The 21,229-nt window shown below is 37.8% G+C and overlaps 1 protein-coding gene across 1 annotated transcript in view; it reads right to left on the reverse strand.

Annotated features, from left to right (window-relative positions):
• The window catches only part of RSPO1 (R-spondin 1), a 188,460-nt gene extending 169,190 nt beyond the window's left edge, over nucleotides 1–19,270 (reverse strand). The window contains 1 exon segment of the mRNA XM_089688764.1: nucleotides 18,893–19,270. The gene's annotated coding sequence lies outside the window, so the exon portion shown is untranslated.
• Nucleotides 19,271–21,229: the final 1,959 nt, after the last annotated feature.

The following is a 21,229-nucleotide window of genomic DNA, read 5'->3' on the forward strand; positions in this document are numbered from 1 at the left end:
TATATGAAGCTATAAGTTTATGCTCACTGTGCCCCATATTGTGTATATATATATATATATATATATATTTTTTTTTTTTTTCTTAAATTAATTATTTTTTAAATTTTTGAGCACAGAATGCTATGTAACACCCTGTTTTGATATTTGGATCACAAATCTTTTTATCCTATTTTTTGTATAGTTTTTACTCTACTTTCTATACCCCATTTTATAACACAGATATACATTTAAAAACACTGTATACACCGTGCAGCAATGTCAGAATTTAAATTCCCAACCATAAAATGCCTCTTTAAAACAGTGCAAGGAATGCATCTTCTTGCCAGATTCAAATTTCGAAAGAAAAACAGGATGACACAGTAAAATGGTTGCAGTGCGGATTAATGTATCCAGTTTATGTTTAGCAGATGCCTTATTTGCTGTACTGTTTCAGAGTGTAGTGCTGGTGGAAGATATTTCTGTAGACAAGAGTGGGATTTCTATCAGCCCATTCTAAGCCAGACTAATAAAACAAGCTTTTCAGTCAGAGTTGGTTATCCATGTTTTATAAATACATGGGACATTAGAATCCTAGAGGTTTGTGAAATTTAGCAAAAGAAGAGCACAAATACTATTCATCTGTGTACAAACTAAAGTATCTTTCTTGGAGTCTTTTCTTGATTTTCCAGAGGAAAGTTCATGGCCCATTTGTATCTTAAAAAGTTTTAAAGTGCCTGTATAGCCAAAAGGTTTCAATTTTTGACAGCGTAGGGAATTGTTAAAACGTATGTCATGTTATTTTTTGCTGCCTACGTACCACTGGGGAGATTTCCACTCACTTCTTCCTGTCTTGGACACACAACCAATAATGAGAGTAAATCTCATCAAAGTTATGGGAATACACGTGGTTTTAGTTAAAATATTTGTAACCATTGGATGATTTACCCTTCCCTGTTGCTCTGCTGACAACTCCTGAATCACGGATTTCCCCTCACATACTATCTTGGTGACAATGGTCACTAGGACAAAAAGGGAAGCACATCTCCCAAATTTAATCTAACACTTTTGCAATTCATCCAAATCTAAAAAGTTTGTCTTTACACTTTAAGTCATTGGAGTTTAATTTCTAAAAGAAAAGTGACTTTGCAGGGAATTTTTTTCCAGAGCCTAATAAGTGAGGTAAAGCTTTGCTGACTTCCATCATCTAACCATATAAAAGCAAAAAAAATGTTTTCTATTTTCCTTGCATGTAGTTGGGTATTTTTGCAAAGTAAAATTTAACTGGATTTTACCAAGCTCTGGGGAAAATTTCCTTGCAATGCGCAACTTCCCTTGCAAAGTGAACAGCCTGTTTGCTTTTAGTAAATCATCCCTGTTGCTAGCAGTTTATGCTTGCAATAGGGAAAAAATAGTTTTCCTGTCATATATCTTTCTAGATCTCTATGGTCTGAAATGATAGCTATTTTGGATCATCTTTCAATTGGTTGATTGGTCAGCTGTCAGACTTTGTTAACAACAAGTCTCCTGGAGGGCATTTCTTTTGGTGAACCCAAGAAAATATTCAATATAATAAACAATATTTAATTGTTCCAAGCATGACATGAGAGAACATGTTTAACCCATACTGTCAAAAATCCAATCAAACTTTTGAGGAAGTGAATTTTGAAAGTTAGGGGTGTAGCCAAACCCTTATGGTCTGTGACACTAAACAGTGCTTTAGTCACTCTCCTTCTAATTAATGACTTATGAGCAGTAAAGCCACTTCTAGCAAACAAACACGCCATCATGATGCCCTCATAGGTCCAGCAGCAGAGAAAGCCCCTTTCTCAATCAGAGTCTGAATTGAACCCCTCAGGCCAATTTAACAGGTCAGTACATATGCTACCTTGGTTGGTATGTTGTTTATTCACAAATCTTGAGCCAGACTATTAATTTGATTCTTTTACAGGACCAATAGTAGTGCTTCTCAGCAAAAAGTCGGTAAAAGTCAGATTTTTACAGGAAAAATAATATGTTGCATAAAATGTAATAAAAATCTAGTGGTCATATTGATATTCCACTTTTACTGAGGGTAATCTTTAAGCTGGCCATACATTATTATTATTATTATTACTATTATTATTATTACTATTAATAAACAGGATTTATATAGCAGTAATAGTTTGTGCAGCGCTTTACAATATAAAGGGAGACAGTACAGTTACAATACAATAAAATGCAAGAGGACTTAAGAGGGATACATGGATTTAAATTTGGCCAGATCAGCAGGGACTGGATGAATTTTAATCCAAATTTGAGTAGGATGGTTGTACAGAAGTCAGTCTACCAATCAACTGCCCTGTCAGCAGTTGCATAGCCAGCAGCACTGATCAGTGTATTCTGATAGCAGGGAAGCCCCCCCACACTGTCAGAGCACAATAACACAGCAGGAGTGATGTGGATGGGGGAATCGAATTTGTTTTTTTTTTGTTCAACCCACCGATTGAACAAAAAAGAAAACTGATTTATATATGGGCTGCCTTAAAAATGTATACTCTGCTTGAACTTCCTAGGTTTATAGCCTAGCCTATAGCAAAGTACAACTTCCCTTGCAAAGTGTACAGTCTATTTGCCTTTAGTAAATCAACACCATTAACCACCTCCCACCCGCCATATAGTAATATGATGGGCGCAAGGTGGTTCTCTTGTTCTGGGAGGACGTCATATGACGTCCTCCCATTCTCACTGCGCATGCGCGGCTCAGGGAGCGCCTAGCGCTGTGTATCACGGAAAGAGCCAAAGATGTCGGCTCGGTCATGTGATCAGCTGTGTCCAATCACAGCTGATCACATGTAAACAGGGAAATGCTGGTTATCGGCATTTCTCTCCACTCGAGCTGCCACTCTGACAGCTCGAGAGGAGAGGAGAGCCGGTAATCGGCTTTCCGCGAAGGGGACATGTACACTGATCATCAGGGCACTGATGATCAGTGTGCCTTGATTATCAGTGTAGCCCCAGCAGTGCCACCTGTCAGTGTCCATCAGTGCCTTATGTCAGTGCTCATCAGTGCCTCGTGCCAGTGCCACATCAGTGCCACACATCAGTGCCTACCAGTGCACATCAATGCCACATATCAGTGCCCATCTGAGCTGCCTTTCAGTGTCATCCATCAGTGCCAGTCAATGCCACCTCTCAATGCCAATCAGTGCCACCTATCAGTGCTGCCAAACAGTGCCACCTATCAGTGCCAGTCAGTGCTGCCTATCAGTGCCTGTCAGTGCCACCTAACAGTGCCAGTCAGTGCCGCCTAACAGTGCCAGTCAGTGCCGCCTATCAGTGCCATTCAGTGCCGCCTATTAGTGCCAGTCAGTGCCACCTATCAGTGCTGCCTGTCAGTGCCATATATCAGTGCCATGTATCAGTGCTGCCTTTCAGTGTCCATCAGTGATGCCTGTCAATGCCCATCAGTGCCACCTACCAGTGCCTCCTCATCAGTGCCCATCAGTGCCACCTATCAATGTCCATCAGTGCAGCCTATCAGTGCCCATCAGTGCAGCCTCATTAGCGCACATCAGTGAAGGAGAAAAATCACTTATTTACAAAATTTTATAACAAAAACTAAGAAAAAAACATTTTTTTTAAAAAATTTTCAGTGGTTTTTGGTTTGTTTAAAAAAAAATAAAAACCCAGAGGTGATTAAATACCACCAAAATAAAGCTCTATCTGTCACAAAAAATTATAAAAATTTCATATGGGTACAGTGTTGTTTGACCGCACAATTGTCATTCAAAGTGCGACAGCGCTGAAAGCTGGAAATTGGCCTGGGCAGGAAGGGGGTATAAGTGCCCTGTAGGCTAGTGGTTAAATTCATAAGCTATAAACAGTCTTTTTGTGAGGGGATAATATACAATCTATGTCTATTGGAGCTACAGTCAATGGGGATGCTGGTCAGATCTGGATGTATGCATACAAGGTGTGTCTAAAAAGTTTGGTGAATGGTATCAGAAAACAAACAAAACAAAAGATATAAACAAATTACCTTTATTGGCCTTCATAATAATTAACATTCTGCACAACACACTTTTGGCAACATTCATAAAGCTTCTGGAAACTACCTCTTTAGAAACCAATCTCAAAACCGCTGTCACTTGGATTGCCACCACGCCCACAAAATGTGTGCCTTTCATGACACTCTTCAGGCAGGGAAACAGTAAGAAGTCCGCAGGTGCCAGATCAGGGGAGTACAGCAGATGATTGAGAACTAGGTGGCACTTCTCGATGTGTCTCTGGATAGCCATGTGCATGCATGCGAACCCATTACCATTGAGATATCAAAGCATTCACCAAACCTTTTTAGACACACCTCGTATATTATCTCACTTCTTCCAATTCTGATCTCACAAGACCCCAAGATTGAAAGTTTTTTTTTTCTTAAAAAAAAGGTTGTTTAAAAAATTCCCATTCCCCATAAAAATACTTGGATTCAAGTGCTGCATAATAGTCTACAGACTTGGTGAATGATATATGAGTTAACCCCTTCTTGTCACCGCCTCCGAACCCTTTAAGATGTTCTGAATACCGGGAAGTGGAGGCGGGCAATCCAATCATGTGAACGCTGTGATTGACAGTCAAGTATGTATCGGGAGCTTTCCGGTATCTGCTGGTAACTGTGTTGGGGAGTGTGGGCTCTCAGCACAGAAATGTTTACATTTGGGATGCATATATAAAGCCTCTTAGCTTTAAAGCCCACCCACAGAGAGGCTGACAGGAAGGGGTTAAAGAATGATTGTTTATATCAAAGCTTAAACTTCATGTTTTTAAGTTTCGGATAGATTTCCAAAAACATTAGATATCCCTTACTGACCTCCTATAAGTGGGGCAGACCTGTGTGTTGAGACAAACTATTTAACCACTTCAATACCAGGCACTTTTACCCCCTTCCTGCCCAGGCCAATTTTCAGCTTTCAATGTTGTTGCACTTTGAATGACAATTGTGTGGTCATGCAACACTGTACCCATAAAACATTTGTATCCTTTTTTCTTTCACTCAAATAGAGCTTTCTTTTATTGGTATTTAATCATCACTGAGTTTTTTTATTTTTTTCTAAATAAACAATATAAAATCTAAAAATTTGAAAAAAAACTCATTTTTCTTTGTTTCTGTTATAAAATTTTGCAAATAAATAACATTTCTTCATAAATTTAGGTCATAATGTATTCTGCTACATTTCTTTGGTGAAAATACCCCAAATTAGTGTATATTATTTCATCTGTATGAAAGTTAAAGAGTCCACAAACCATGGTATATACTGTATATCTGACAATCGATCAATCCTGATGTATTGATAGCCCATCTCATTTCTTGAGGCCGAAAATGCTAGGATAGTAAAAATAGATAGTCCAAGGTATTTACTAAGAGGCATGGTGAGTTTTTTGGAGGTTGTAATTTTTTTGATACAATTTTTGGGAAAATGTAGAAAATGTAAAATAAACAAAACAATATCACAATTTTTTTTTTTTTACATATTGTAACCAGTCCAGTACAGTGTTCTTATATAACTGGAGTGGCGGTGATCAGGGACACTGACTGGTGACAGTATGTAAAAAAAATTAAATAATAATAATTAAATAATAATTAAATAATTTACATTTTTATTTTTTCTAATTTTTCTATTATTTTTTAATTTTTTATTACATTATTTTTCCCTTTTTTTTTTACTATTTTTTTGTTTCAGCACACTGTGCTCAAAGCAATACAATGCTACCATAGTAACATTGAACTACTCTGGGGAAGTGATCAGGATTTTTTTTTCAAGAATTTGATTGCTAATGCCAATGTATTTCATTGATATTTGCAATCATTATTACTAAATGAAACTGATCCATTCAGTCTTTTGTTGTGATTACCTATGATTGGGCAAAGCTCATCACATGGTACATATGGGCTGTGATTGGCCCTGTCTGTACCATGTGACTGCTTTGGCCAATTACAGCTAACAACACCATTGTAAACAATGAATGGCATGACATGAAGCCATCCATTGTATACAATTGACGCGTGATCTGCTGTGATTGGTCACAGCAGTCACATGACACTGGAAACAGGCCAGTGTAGTGATATGTCATCACTACAAGGACGTGAGCGGCTCCTTTTGACAGAACGTCATATGACGTCCAGTCACAGGGAGGAGTGTCCCGCCTGGCTGTCAATCTGCTATAGGCCAGGCGGGAAGGTGTTACATTGCCGCTGGAACTCCTTAAACAGTATTGGTAAATCTGCCAGGACATCTAATACTACACTCTCTCGAGATTGACAATTCTGCTGTTTCTGTTGTGCCTCCATCTAAAATGGAAACACCATAAGATGGGAAGGGGTTTATTTACTAAAGCTGGTTCACTCAGAATCTGGTGCACTTCTGCAGAGAAACCAATCAGCTTACAGATTTTATTGTTAAAGGTAATTGAACAAGCTGAGGTTAGAAGCTGATTGGAAGCTGACTACCATGCACAGTTGACTACATTCTGAGTGAACCAGCATTAGTAAATAAACCCCAAATTGTGTTACTGGGTAGATCACAAGTCAAAATAAAGGGGAAAAAAAGGTTAAAAAAATAAAAAAATAAAGCAGCCATCACATCTAAGGACTGGTAAGCTGCAATATATTATATTTTTGTTTTTGGGTTTAGTACAGCTTGTGGAAAACCAAGAGCCCCAGCAGAACACGAAGAACATGAGGAAGCACTAATAAGTGGAAATCTCCCAGATAAGAGTTTTTTAATAGTCCGTTGTCCTAGTGGAAGAGGAGATTCTCTTGTTATGTTTATAGTTTACATAAACATGTACATTTATGTGTTCATTGAAGAGACTGTTGTTCACAATCTATAGCCAGTTTTGGCCATCCAAGCCATTAAAAGTAGCAAGATAAAGTAAGTATTGTGTCTGCTTGTGAAAGAATTGCATTAATTTATTACAGGTTATAGCGCCATCAATTTACACAGTGCTTTATATATATATATATATATATATATATATATATATATATATATATATATATAAAGCATATGTCAGTGGTTCTTAACCTTTCTCAATCAAGGCACCCTTTCAATTTATGGACAGTCTTGAGGCACCCCATTCTATGGGGTACTTCTAGACTGTCCATAATTTTAAAAGGGCACCCCATTCTAAAATGGAAAAAAACATTCTAATACTTTTATATAATGCAGCAACATCCACCATATAGGACACCCAATGTTAGAAGTGATTTATTCTTCCAAAGCAAATACACTTTCACTCACTGGTACTGACTAGTATTCCTATGTTTCTCTTCTCCCTCAGTTTTTCTACATCACTCAGCTAATGTGACCCCAGCACTGATGGAGAGGGACAGGGGAGGGTCAAACTAGGATCCTGCGCAGGCAGCTGAAATCCTCATCAACTAATGATGTCATTGGTTCTCATTGGTTGGCTAGAAGGTCGTAATGGGACACAATGAAAACCCCTGGCTTTGTGTAACTAAAAGGTAGACTTGTTCCACCCGCTGGCTTGTATACAAATTTTGAGCAATTTTTAGATATTTTGCCAAGGCACCCCTTAAGAAATCTCAAGGCACCCCAGGGTGCCTGGGCACCCTGGTTAAGAAAGGCTGGTATATGTGATACATTGACATCAGTCCCTGCTCATCCTGTTCCTCCTTGCACAAAAGAACAGATATAGGTCCTGCTGATAGGTTAAGGACCTTCTACGGCTCTGTCCAGCTCTCCTAGAGTAATTGCCTGTCTTCTGGAATCTTCTCCATGCTCTTGAGACTGTGCTAGGAGACACAGCAAACCTTTTGGCAATGGCACGTATTAATGTGCCATCCTGGAGGAGATGGACTGCCTGTGCAACCTCTGCAGGGTCCATGTATCACCTCATGCTACCAGTAGTGACTCTGACCCTAGCCAAATACAAAACTAGTGAAAAACAGTCAGAAAAGATGAGTAGGGAAAAAATGTCAGTGGCCTCCATCTGTAAATCATTCCTGGTTTGGGGGTTGTCTCATTGTTGCCCTTCTAGTGCACCTGTTGTTAATTTCATTAACACCAAAGCAGCTGAAACTGATTAACAACCCCCTCTACTACTTAACTGACCAGATCAATATCCCAGGAGTTCAATTGATTTGATGGCATACGCTGATTAAAAAGTGTTCCTTTAATTTTTTTGAGCAGTGTACATCCCTCCCCTGTTCGCTTTGATGTATAGGATGGCCATGTTGTATGGGGATTTTATAGTTCTTTTGTCAAAATCTATATACAATAATATATATTTGTAACATCAGAAACTATTGTTTTTGCTATTACAGCTGTACCCTAAAGACCCCTAGCATGTCCAAGTGTGAATTTGTGGCCTGACTAATTCTTCTGCTCAGTTATGTCCAAGATTTACTATTCTAATTATAACCATTGGTGCTTGCTATTTCTCCTCAAATGTTTCCAATAAACAAACCTCTAACACTTCTAAGTGTTGGTGAAGTGTTCAATTTTAAAACCATACTTACAAGTAATGAAAAAGTTCCATGCAGATGGGGAAAAAAATAATGCATGGTTCCTTCTCAGAAGAATGGTTAGTTTGGGTTGAATCTTTAGCATGACTAATGGTAGATATATTTATACACAATAATTGGATTTCTCTAATAGTGAACCTGTGCTTCCCACAAGCATTTTTTTCATCAAGAAGAATCCCATTAACTTCTATTTATTTTGTTGGCCTTATACACTCCCCAACCACTTTATTAGATGCACCTGTTCAATTGCTTGGTAACAAAAATTGCTAATCAGCCAATTACATGGCAGCAATTCAATACATTTAGGCATGTAGACATGGAGAAGATGACCTACTGAAGTTCAAACCAAGTATCAGAATGGGGAAGAAAGGGGATTTAAGTGACTTTGAACAAGACATGGTTGTTGGTGCCAGATAGGCAGGTCTGACTATTTAAAAAGCTACTGATCTACTGGGATTTCACACACTCTAGGGTTTACAAAGAATGGTCCCAAAAAGAGAACATATCCAGTGAGCAGCAGTTGTGTGGACAGAAATACCTTTTTGATGTCAGAGGTCAGAGGGAAATGGGCACACTGGTTCAGCTGCCCCATTCAGATAATAGGATCAGAATTTGGCGTAAACAACATGAAAGCATGGATCTGACTGGTGGTGGTGATGTAATGGTGTGGGGGATACTTTCTTGGCACTAGCAAGGTGTACCTATTAAAGTGGCCAATGAGTGTAAGTGAAACCTTTTAAGATCCCGTGGCTATTCCAAAGGGCACATAAATAGGGGTGTACTACTGCCTGGTTTGTGTAGAAATGTTCAATAACATTCATAAATGCAAATGTAGAAGAAAAATTAAAATGTATGAGGATTATCAGAACAGTACATTTTTAAAATGAAGGTTCTGTAGTGCAAAGTAATATTTTTAAACATTGCCTCTTTAGTAATCCCAGAGAAAAAAAATCAGCTGTAATTGAGGAGGTACATTTTTTCGAAGAAGTTTCCAGTATACTCTGAGGGTGATTTACGAAAGCTGGACAGTGTAAAATCTGGTGCAGTTCTGCAAAGAAACCAATCAGCTTCCAGGTTTTATTGTCAAAGCTTAACTGAACAAGCTGAAGTTAGAAGCTCATTGGATAACATGCACAGCTTCACCAGATGCTGAGTGTTCCAGTTTTATTAAATCTCTTCCCTTGGTGCATTCTTGTTCTGAATTAGTATCAGAGAGAATTAAAACCAAAGAAGGCTGAACAAGTAGACTTTTAGAAGGAGGTCAACAGTGGCAGCCCATGCATATAAAACATAGCCTAATATTTGGTACCTATTCTGAAATTTCCCTTCTCTTGCGTTATGTAATCTGGACTGGACAGAGGTATATACATTATTGATGTATATCTTACATCATATATTTTTAATTAAATATGCTTACAGAAAAATGTATCTCTTTGTAAAGGTACTCTTCCCCATTACCTGCAAATTAACAAAACCCAAATTCTATCTTCATACTTTAAAGTTAAGATACCAGTTTTATATATAGAAAGTAAAAAAATATATATACTATATCGCGCTACGGTCTATTCAAATTCAGTGGGTATACCACACATAAGCAGCCAAACACAATATTGCAGGTTACAATACATAAAGAATATATATGAAAAGTGCAGCACTAAATTTAAACTTCCAAGAACATACTAAATATGACAAAAAAGTCCAATACAAAAGTTTTTGTATGTAGAAAAAAGTTAATCAATCAAGGATTCAACAAAAATCCAACAGATTCCCAACAGATCACCAAGAGGAAAAACCTCTTCACCAACACCAATCACACTGCCTCTTACCAGACGATACTGATGCCCCCGACGACATCATTGATGATGAAACATGTAGGGAATAGCTAGAACATGTGACGTCTTCGCACACTGAAATGTGGCAGCCATCTTGATGTTTGGAAACAAATTGCAATTTGGATATGGTGACATGCTGTTTTAAGCACTATTTGATGTACGTGTTTTAATGCATTTGAGGCATTAAAAATGGAAAATACTGCACTATGAGGTTTTCCTTTTTACCTTTGAATTGGATTGTCCTCCATGAGGATAATACTTATTTAAGTCCATCTCCAAAAAAACTCTGCATTGAAGACCAGGATCCTTAAAGATTGTTTACAAGTCCATTGTAAACTCCAGAACGCACACAGCGTGTATTGACCTTTCCTGTTTGGAGGTCAATATCATCTGGTAAGAGGCAGTGTGATTGGTGTTGGTGAAGGAGTTTTTCCTCTTGGTGATCTTTTGCGAATCTGTTGGCTTTCTGTTGGGTCCCACATACAAAAACTTTTGGATTGGACTTTTTTGTCATATTTGGTATGTTCTTGGAAGTTTAAATTTTGTGCTGCACTTTTCATATATATCTATATATTATATATAGAAAGTAAAAGTTCACCGTACTGCATATACTTAAAGGCAGGTCCCACCCACAAGGATATTTGCCTTTACTTAAAGGCAGATCCCACCCACAAGGATGACGCACAGGAAAATTCTGCACATGCACACTAGAGCATCATCTAAGGGAAAAAAATGATTTGCCAAATCTCATGAGACTTCACAAAACTATGCGCAAGGTTTCCCTGAAAGGTACAAGTGTAGCCTTCCCAGGTGGCAGCTTTGAGACCTTGGCTACATCACCAGTGCCCCCAGAGACCAAGAAGTGAAATCTAATGAAATGCTGCTAAATTTTTTTTCACTATACACACTAAAGTGATTTTATATCAGCATGAAGAGCTTCATGCTCTTTCATCCTCAGAGCTACTTGTTATTACTTTCAGCTCTTGATGATGAATGGAGCAGCAAGGAGAGCAACAGAAAGGTAAGGGGTGAAATAAAAGTGCATGTAAACCCTAACAATATTTTTTCTCTGTTAAATACACTATTGATTTGTATATCTGTTTGATAAGTGCAAAAAAAACACCTAACGATCTTGTCAGACATTCAAAGCTGTTCTTTGTCCTCTACTTACTTTCTGTGGTATCTCAAAGAGCCCTCCTAGTTCTTATCCTGGGCTACAGAATGATTAGCATTTATGCTGTAAAAATCTGAGAATTGGAGTGGTTGATTAGTTTAGCTAAAAACACCAGGCAGGGCTGACACTACTAAGTCCACATATATGCCAAATATTGGCAGCTCACAACAGAGCCCAACAGGGCCAAGAAGCTGAAGGCATTTCCAGAAGAGCAAGTATTTTTCTGTACTTGCTGGGTAGAGATACAGTATGTAGTTTTGACACTTACTTGCAGCATGCTTGTTCCTGACCTCTGATTGAAACATATGATGTCAGACACAGTTGAGCATCTATCATTTCAGAGAGAGGACAACAAAGGCAGCCCTATACTTTTCTAATGACAGAGACTTAAAGGGTAAGTGCACATCCTGTTTTACAAGAGATCCTCGTACCTAAAATATTGGTGGCGCAGTAGATAGCAAGTAAGAAATAAGGAATGCACAAAATCTAATAACTTTTCCAACAGCAAATTAGCTTTTTCTTTTCCCTCCTGAAAAGGGAATGTGAATTTTACTGGATGTACTCTAAAAATAAAGTTTTTAGTTAAATATACAGTACATAAATGAACTGCCTTACCTACCAAAACTGGTTATCGACATCTAAGGCTGATTAGCTGATTACCATTTTAAAAAAATGAAAGTGCACACACACACACACACACACATATATATATATATATATATTTAAATTTTTGTTAATTTTACATTTTTTTATTTTTTTCAAATACATATTGGTAAAATTGGAGACTTTTCCTTCTGCCTACGATTTTGCTTTGAATGCCAGGTAAATATCAAACTACAGGGAATTGGTGGTAAAGTGAACTCGTAAAGAGGATTTCTCATTTCCTAAAGTTATCAATCACAGATGTGGGCATTAAAGTCCAACCTCAAGATGCCCATAGACATTCAATGACTGAAGTTTATGGGTCAGCAGTAGATACGACCAGCCAAACCTCACCAGGGGGAGAAGTGAATGGACAGGTTGGAAAACCTTCAGTTCATATGTTTTCCCCCAATATGCCCTTGTAGTGTCTGCAGTGAACCTCCATCACCCCCTCTGTAGCCTAAATATGAACGGTTGCATGATGTCAGCATTTGAATTGCTTCTAATTATTTTAACTGAACACTACTCTACTTTAAAACAAAACTAAACTAAACTAAAAAGTAACATAACCTCTGTATCATTTTAGAACTAAGCAGCATAATAGAAAACTTGGTTCAGTAGTGTGTAAGACAGTACATTCTGGATATCCCTTTACTGTATGTCCAACTGCTTTCCTAGAACAGGATCATCTGAAAAAACACCACGATGAGCATCAGAACCTCATCTGCATTTGAGGAGTTATATTCTCTGCAGGCCTGACTATCCACTTATTTGACCTCCTCAAATTTGGGTGTTCTGCAACCCTACCAATGTGAATATTTGTCCCATATTACTTTTAATTTTTGCAACTCAATATGACTGAAACCCAAATACTACATTCAGAAGGATATCTCCTGGGACTTTATATTCCTTTTTCTCTCTTTCACTCTCCACCATTTTTCTTATGGTATCCTTTTACTGTAGCAAACCTTTGAAATACATTGTTATTATTAAAAGAGAAGTATGGGGTTATGAAATAAAAAAAAATATATACTTACCTAGGTGGGTTCAGCATCAAACCAATGCTGCATCTGTCCCCCCGTTGGCTCTGCACTGAGAACTGAGCAATCAAAGACCGGTAATCACTCAGTTCTCCAATCCTCTCTGAGCAGAGAGTGGTTACTGTCATTCACTGGCTCTCTGCTGTGCCCCTCCAGTGATCACTTGAGCATCAGGCTGTAAAGGGGGTGGGAGCAACTGGGAGGCTTCCGATCCAGGCAACTGGGTGGAACCCCACCCTTTGGCTCAGTGACATTAGCTGACAGCGGGATTTTGACCAATGTCGGGTAAAAACGGGTCACAGGATTGGAGAACTAAGTGCACTCCTCTGATGCATAGGAGGAGTAGGGTCAAAAGAGATTTGACCATACTTCTCCTTTTAACTGTTCTTGATTACAGTTCATTGTTGGCTTTAAATTCATGTTTTACATAATTTCTTTATACATCATTCAGAACTTGTACAGTTTATTATATGATTATAGTATACTGACCGAGGCTTACCATAACTTGAGATAATCTTACAAAGAACCATACCCTTTGAACTGAAAACTGAGTAAATAAAAGTCATAGACATCAGAAGACAGTCAGACAAATTGTCACATGTTGAATATATGAAGATGTAATTTTTTTCCAGTTTTTGGCTAAAACTTAAATGATTGCCTGTTAGATAGAGAAGGGATGATCTAAACTGTAAAGTATTATTTGCTTTGTTTGCCCTTGCTAGAGTAATTCACCCTCTCTTCTACTTTTTCTGATTACTGTGGTTACTGAGACAGAAATGATGGGAAATCCAGAATTTCATAGTGGTCATCATTACCAAGATGTAAAGGTAAAGCCAGTGGGGGCATTTGTTCTGGTGACAGACAGCTAAGAAGGGCATTCCTCTCACTTTGCAGAGATTTCCTGTCCCTTCCTATTTTTTCAAGAAAGGAAGTGAAGGGCTTCCCAATGAGACACAGATAAAAAGAAACTGATAGGAGTTCTAACCTTTCCCTAATCTGTCTCTGATGTGAAAATGCAGTTGTTTCATCCCTAAACTAGCATCTAAGTCTAGGAAGTAAATAATGGTACTAGATAATACCCCAACAACAACAACAAATAGATCTTTCCTGATGAGAAAGGCAGATGTACATTTTTATGAGAATACAGTGACCTTTGTAAGATGTAACAAATACCTGTAAATGTTAAGCTTACATGTCACTTGACATTCATGTAATCAACATGAAAAAACATAAGTGATGACACAGTGGGGTTGATTTAATAAAACTGGAGCACTCAGAATCTGGTGCAGCTGTTCATGGTAGCCAATCAGCTTCTAACTTCAGCTTGTTCAATTAGGCTTTGACAATAAAACATAGAAGCTGATTGGTTTCTATGCAGAGATGCGCCAGATTCAGAGTGCTTCAGTTTTAGTAAATGACCCCCAGTAGGTTTACTTTAAGTGCTCTTTGTTTTCCTTTTAATACAGGCTAAATTTCAGGAGGGCCACTAGAGTATTGTGTGTTCAAGAGAATACAATATCTCAGAACTCTCTCAAACAAACCCCTGCTACAGGGGCGGACTGACCATTCAAGCACTCGGGCACTGCCTGAGGGCCCAGGGTCAGTTGGGGGCCCCATGAGATGCCCCTGGTCCCTTTCTTTGGCTTTTTCATAGGCTTTATTGGGTGTGGGCAAGGACACAGGGGCCCCATGATCCCCTATTGCCTGGGGGCCCCATGAGTTGTCAGTCTAACCCCGCGTGCTACTTGCAACTGGAAGATGTGAATATCCACTGTGATCTAATATAGTTATGTGCAAGAGGAATACAGAAGCTTTGAATACTAAGTAGAACATCCTATTCCATACAAGACTAAAATATATCAGTGGTGAGATTGCCCTATGAAAGGCCATATAGCAGGTGTCACTGTCTTGTGGCTGGATTCCACAACTATAACATTAATTTATATTATAGAAAAGAGAGCATGACTCCATCATGTGGCTTTTTTATTAGTCTTGGTATTCTAATGTAGATACTGTATTTCTCACAGAAAGTATAAGAAGTCAGTGCATAAATGCATAAAGTCAAGATCAACTGAGCAAATGATCTTTAACCTCCATTTGATAAGCATACCAATAGTCTCATAAATGCTAGTAATCCAGAAGCAGGACTCAAATACGAATACCCTCTGGTACCTTCATATACTACTTTCTTAAAGTAGAACTAAAGGCAAAGCTTTTATTTTCATTTTAGATAGAGTAACTCCTGTTAGGTTTGGATTTATTTGTTTTTTTGCCAGACTTGTGCCAGTTGAGTAGATTTCCCTTCACATCCTATCCCACCATAGCCCAAACAAGAAATCCATATATTCCTGTTCTGGTAACAAGCCAAAATTTGGGATTTTCTTTCATGTTTACTCTTGGAGATAACAGTAAACAGGACAAACAGTAAACTGGACAAAGAGAGGGGAAATCTCCTTAACGGGGGCACAGACAGCAATAAAAACTTGACAGGTGTTTTAATCCCTCTGTACTCTATACATAACAAAAATCCCCCTACGGCTGCATTGGCGACAACCCAGAATTTGAGATTTTCTTTAATATTCACTCTTGGGAATAATGGTAAACAGGACAAATAGAGCGGTTGAATCTCCCTAACAGGGGCACAGACAGTAATAAAAGATTGACAGGTGTTCTAATCTTTCTCCGTTGTATCTAGATTAAAAAATGGTTTTGCTTTAGTTATACTTAAAGTCAGATATTGTACTGGTACCCCAAATATTTGCTATGGTTTATCAGAAGAAGGGAAGAACCACAGCTCTAATGGTTGCCCTAGGATCCACCCTACCTGCTCTTTTTGTTTTCCTGTTGGCTGCAGAGTATGAAATACAGCCTTATTGGCCAATGGGAAGGTAAGAATAGCATGATAGAAGAGCAGTGGTCCCTAACTTCTATAATAAAGCACTGTTTATTTGTATAGTACTTAGGTACTGCCTATTGCATACATACACCAATTAGCTCAACTCCCAGGTTCAAGGGTTTATTTTAACATGGGTTTTAGGTTAAACAATGCGACAGTATACCTTTAGTTATACTTAAAGTCAGATATTGTACTGCCATTCCAAATATTAGCTATGGTTTATCAGAGGAAAAACCAGAGCTCTAATGGCACCCTAGGATCCACCCTGCCTGCTCTTTTTGTCTTTCTGTTGGCTGCAGAGTATGAAATGCAGCCTTATTGGTCAATGGGAAGATAAGAATAGCAAGATAGAAGAGCAGTGGTCCCTGACTTCTATAATATAGTACTGTTTATTTGTATAGTACTTAGATACTGCCTATTGCATACATACACCAATTAGCCCAATTGCCAGGTTCAAGGGTTTATTTTGACATGGGTTTTAGGTTAAACAATGCCACAGTAAAGAGAAAAAAATGGATACGCTGCTCAATCAGGGAAATATGCAATACAGAAAGACAATTCATTAAAGGTTCACATTGTTGAACAGTGCTCTCCTGCTCTGAGTTCTCCCAGGTATCATTAAGCAAGATTTTTTGTGACATATTTTAGACCTCTGTTGTGCATCAGGTCCAAAACATATGACACAATACAATTTGTTTCTCTATTGTCCTCTCTGTTATCTAGCAAATGATCACTATAAGACAACCTCTAACAAAAGTGCATCAGTCATCACTGCTTTGTTAACCAGTGTTTCACCAGAATCCTTTTATCATGTGCTCCTTTATAATGTCAGATGTATGCTAAGTGCCCCCTGGTGCATGTCAATTTATGTAAAGCAAGTCTGTACATTTTATAGTACACATACTCTATATTCTGCTTGTGTGTTTTGCATGAGGTGTATTATTTTTGGTAAACATTTTTTATATGCCACTCTTTTTATTGAAAAGAACAGATGTACAAACATGAAGTACAAAAAACATGAGTATAAAGCTCTAAGATTATCATTCACATGTAACATAAATTGCACTCGGAAAAAAAATGAGGAAACGGACATTATATATATATATATATATATATATATATGGACCAGAAGTCCCTCTGTCACAACCCACAGGCAGTGATAAGCAGCAGCCATCATCATCGTTGTACCAGAACATTTTTTAATTTTATTCTTAGTCTAAGATGACAAGATAATAATATTTACAGAGCCTTTCAGGACTACCCCTAGGGGTACAGGTGCCACTGCTTCCAAAACTGTATTGTACACAGAGAAGTGAAATGTGATAATTGCACTGTAATAGTAATTTGGACCTCTTTGCTGACTTAGAGAGGGGCTAAAAGGTGTTCAGATGTTAGTAGGCTCGTTAGATCATATATTAAAGCCTTTTCAGTAGGCGTGTCAGAAAGGCATGTCATTAGCACAGATGCATCCATACATTATCACAATTGCATATTTGCCATCACATTGATTTAATGGCCAATATCCAAAGTATGGAAGCCCTAGATTCTGAAAATAACAGAAAGGAGAAGGGAGGCAATCTGTGTATAACACTGTACTTAAATTGGTACACCTGATGTACAGATCCAATGTAATGAAATTCCCTTGCTGATAATCGCCTCTTTCTACATATCCTGGAGCCGTCTGTCTTCTTAGCAGATGCCTCTTTATTGAATTCAGTACATGCGGAACATTACAGTGACAGGCAACTTCAGGATGAGCAACAGGGGCATAAGAGTGATGGAGGAACACCACTGTACTGGCTGTTCACATCAGAGTAACAAATCAATATAACTGCACAAACACAAAAAGATAACGAACACATATTCTGTCTTCTTTAAATAATTTAAGATCCTGATGAAGTATGAAAGTACAACAGATGTGCATAAAAGATGGTGCAATGTGTCATAAAAATCTGTTGCATCAATGAAGACTATAAAGTCACAAAATATATATAAACTCTCAACATCCATGTGGTGTGTCTTTCATGACCCAAAAACCAGCAAGGAAATATTATTTCTTTGAAAGGAAAAAAATAAACCTTTCCATTTCTCTGTTCTACATAACTAACCATGATCTAAATTTGTCTGTTTCAAATTAAAAAAAAAAAAAGAATTGTAAATTTGACCTTGCAGAAGCTACTTTTGCTAAACACATGCGTATGTTACAGAGCAGACCTCTCACTCTTTTCTGCAATCCAAATAATATTTTTTTTAAATGATTTTCTTTCTTTTTTTTTTTTTTTAATTCCAATCACGCCCACAAATGTTTGTTTCCAAATCTGATAACCGTAGGATCTTCTTGGCACTAAATCCTTGCAATGATCCAAAGATGAACAGCAAAAAAATTAAACATTGTGAGAAATGTTTTCCTTGCTTAGTTTGACCATTTACAACAAGTTCGAAAAAACCCATCAGACACCAGTGCATGTGTGTATATGTGCACTGTGCAAATGACTTGAGATTAGGCTGAGAGTTTTCAAAACTGCTGTCAGTAAATCAGCATCTCCCTGACATGCAACCATTTCTGTTTCCCTTGCTAAACTAAACTGTTTTCCTTTTGCCATCAGGATATATCACTGTATATATACATTAGGAATATACAAACTAAAGCACACTAATTATTTTCACTGTGAGGTTTTGGGTGATTTAATCTATATTCATCAACTGCAAGACTTCTTTCAAAACATAACATGTATATAAATACTGACTTAAACATTTAAAAGGCAGTAAACAGCAAAAATCATAAAACTCAGAAACTCTTAACCTTACCTTCTGTATAGTTTCCACTTTGAATGAATGTATATCTTTATGATTGCAATCCTTTCCAGAGAATCACTCCCAAAAAAAAAAAAAGCATCAACCGGCGCAAGGAAATAAAAGAAAATAATTATAATAAAAGGTTCCAGAACTGTGGGTTTGTTTCTTCTTATTGACACAAAGTAGTTAAAGAGCAAAAAGTAGAACTTCAGCTCTTATAACTGTGCTAGTGATAACTCCAACTGGCTTTCAGAGAGAAAGAGAGAGAGAGAGGTCTGGCTGTGTCTGCATTGTAGTCCATCAGCAAAACCAAGTGTTCATGCAGTGTAAAAAAACCAGCGTGTTAGCTCCTCTGGCTCCAACCACTTTCATGCAGTGACTGACTCTCACTTTCCCTCTCATTGTTTTTTTTTTAATGACCAAAGCATCCAGTTTTAAGTTAAGCCAGATATCTGTTGAATGCAAGTGCCACCTCCTCCAAGGGTAACAAAGATTTTTTTTTAACTCTTGCCATTCTCCTTGCTTTAGCTGCAAGATTATAAACTAGGGGAAAGCAGTGAATGCCCAATGGGTACATTTTACAGCACATCTGTAGACTTTATGTAAACCTCTTTTTTTTTTTTTTTTTAATATTGCATTCTCGACAATTCAAAGTAAATACAAGTTACTAAAACTATAGTAACATGTCCTGTGTGGAAATGTACCCTCTTAACCTAAAGTTATCTGGGAGTTACAATACAACTCCTCAGTTATAATTTTAATTTTTTTTTCAATGGATAGAATGGTATGAATTTCAGATGATTTTCTAGTTAGGTATTGGGGTTGATTTACTAAAACTGGAGAGTGAAAAATCTAGTGCAGCTCTGCATAGAAACCAATCAACTTTCAGGTTTTTTTGGCAAAGCTTACATGAACAAAGCTGAAGATAGAAGCAGATTGGCTACCAAGCACAGCTGCACTAGATTTTGCATGATCCAGTTTTGTGAAATCAGCCCCATTGTGTATGTGACTTACATATTATGTATTGTCTGCTTCCTTAAAGAAAATCATCTGCTTGGCAGGTCCCCAAACTGCTCACCTCACCTCCCTGTTGATGGGTGTTCTCTTTGCCTAACCAACTACAAAGGAGACACCCATGTGTGTGCACTCCTGACTGGCGTTGTGTGTGTCCATTGAAATACACAACATCCAGCAAGCCATGCCTCTGCAAGCTCCTTCCAGCTCCTGACAGAGGCAGGAGCTAGTCATTCCCCTACACTCGCCTCCTATTTGCAACCAGGAAATCCAGTGGAACAGTGCAGATCATGGAGTATTCGGGGACAGGGACAAAGACAGCAGGTAATTGGTTGGGGACAGGGAGGGTAGTACAAGCATTGGGGTGCTTTTTACCCTAATGCTCTGAACCTTTAATACTATTTTAATTTTTTTAACACACCTTCCGCTATTTTTTACCAAATAGATTACCTTTCTATGGCAATTTGCATTTACAGGGGTTAAACAAAAAATGGAAACACTACATTCAGGTGTGAAAGTGACGACATGTTTTGCATTAACAGCAGACGTGATGCAATATTTATTTGCTTCCACTGTGTGATGAGACACCTAGCTAACAGGTGGGAAGCCTCACTTTTGTCATACCCTGCTAGTAATACGCCTTCATAACAGAGCTTACTGAGCTTCAAAGAGGGCAAATTGTTAGTGCCCGCTTAGCTGGTGCCTCTGTGACTGAAGTTGCCAATTTATTTGTCTTGTTTTTAGGTACAATATCAAAGGTTATGACGGAATATAGTTTCCCTTAAAATATTGTCTAAAAAGCATAAGCACAGTCAACATGTTCAATTGACCAAAAGAGACAAAGGGACATTGTGCAGGATTGTGACCCGGAATAAGAAAACAACTGCTGCAAAAGTGACTGTAGAGCTCAATCTCAGTCCCATGAAGACTGAGACTGAGCATGTCAACCACACTTATGCTTTTCCCAGAAACTGTATATGCCATCATAACCTTTGATACTGTACCTTGTGAAACGGCAAATAAATTTGAAACTTCAGTCACAGAGGCACCAGCTAAGCGAGCACCAACAATTTGCCCTCTTTGAAACTCAGTAAGCTCTGATATGAAAAACTTATATCAACTTATATCAACGTAAAACCCACAAAGCAATAAATTGCATCACCCAACCCATAAATAATAATTACTAAATATCACAAACTTAAAATACACTGTGACACAAAAATATAAATTAAAATATTAAAAAAAAAATATAATTTAAAGTTTAAAAAATAATAAGTCCAGTGACAAAATCCAAAAAACCAGTCCCGTGAAAAAATGAATTATATTATATTATTA

The sequence above is a fragment of the Staurois parvus genome, unplaced genomic scaffold, assembly GCF_062004578.1.
Source record: "Staurois parvus isolate SC_StPar_1 unplaced genomic scaffold, SC_StPar_1.0 ptg000454l, whole genome shotgun sequence".
Lineage (NCBI taxonomy): Eukaryota > Metazoa > Chordata > Amphibia > Anura > Ranidae > Staurois > Staurois parvus.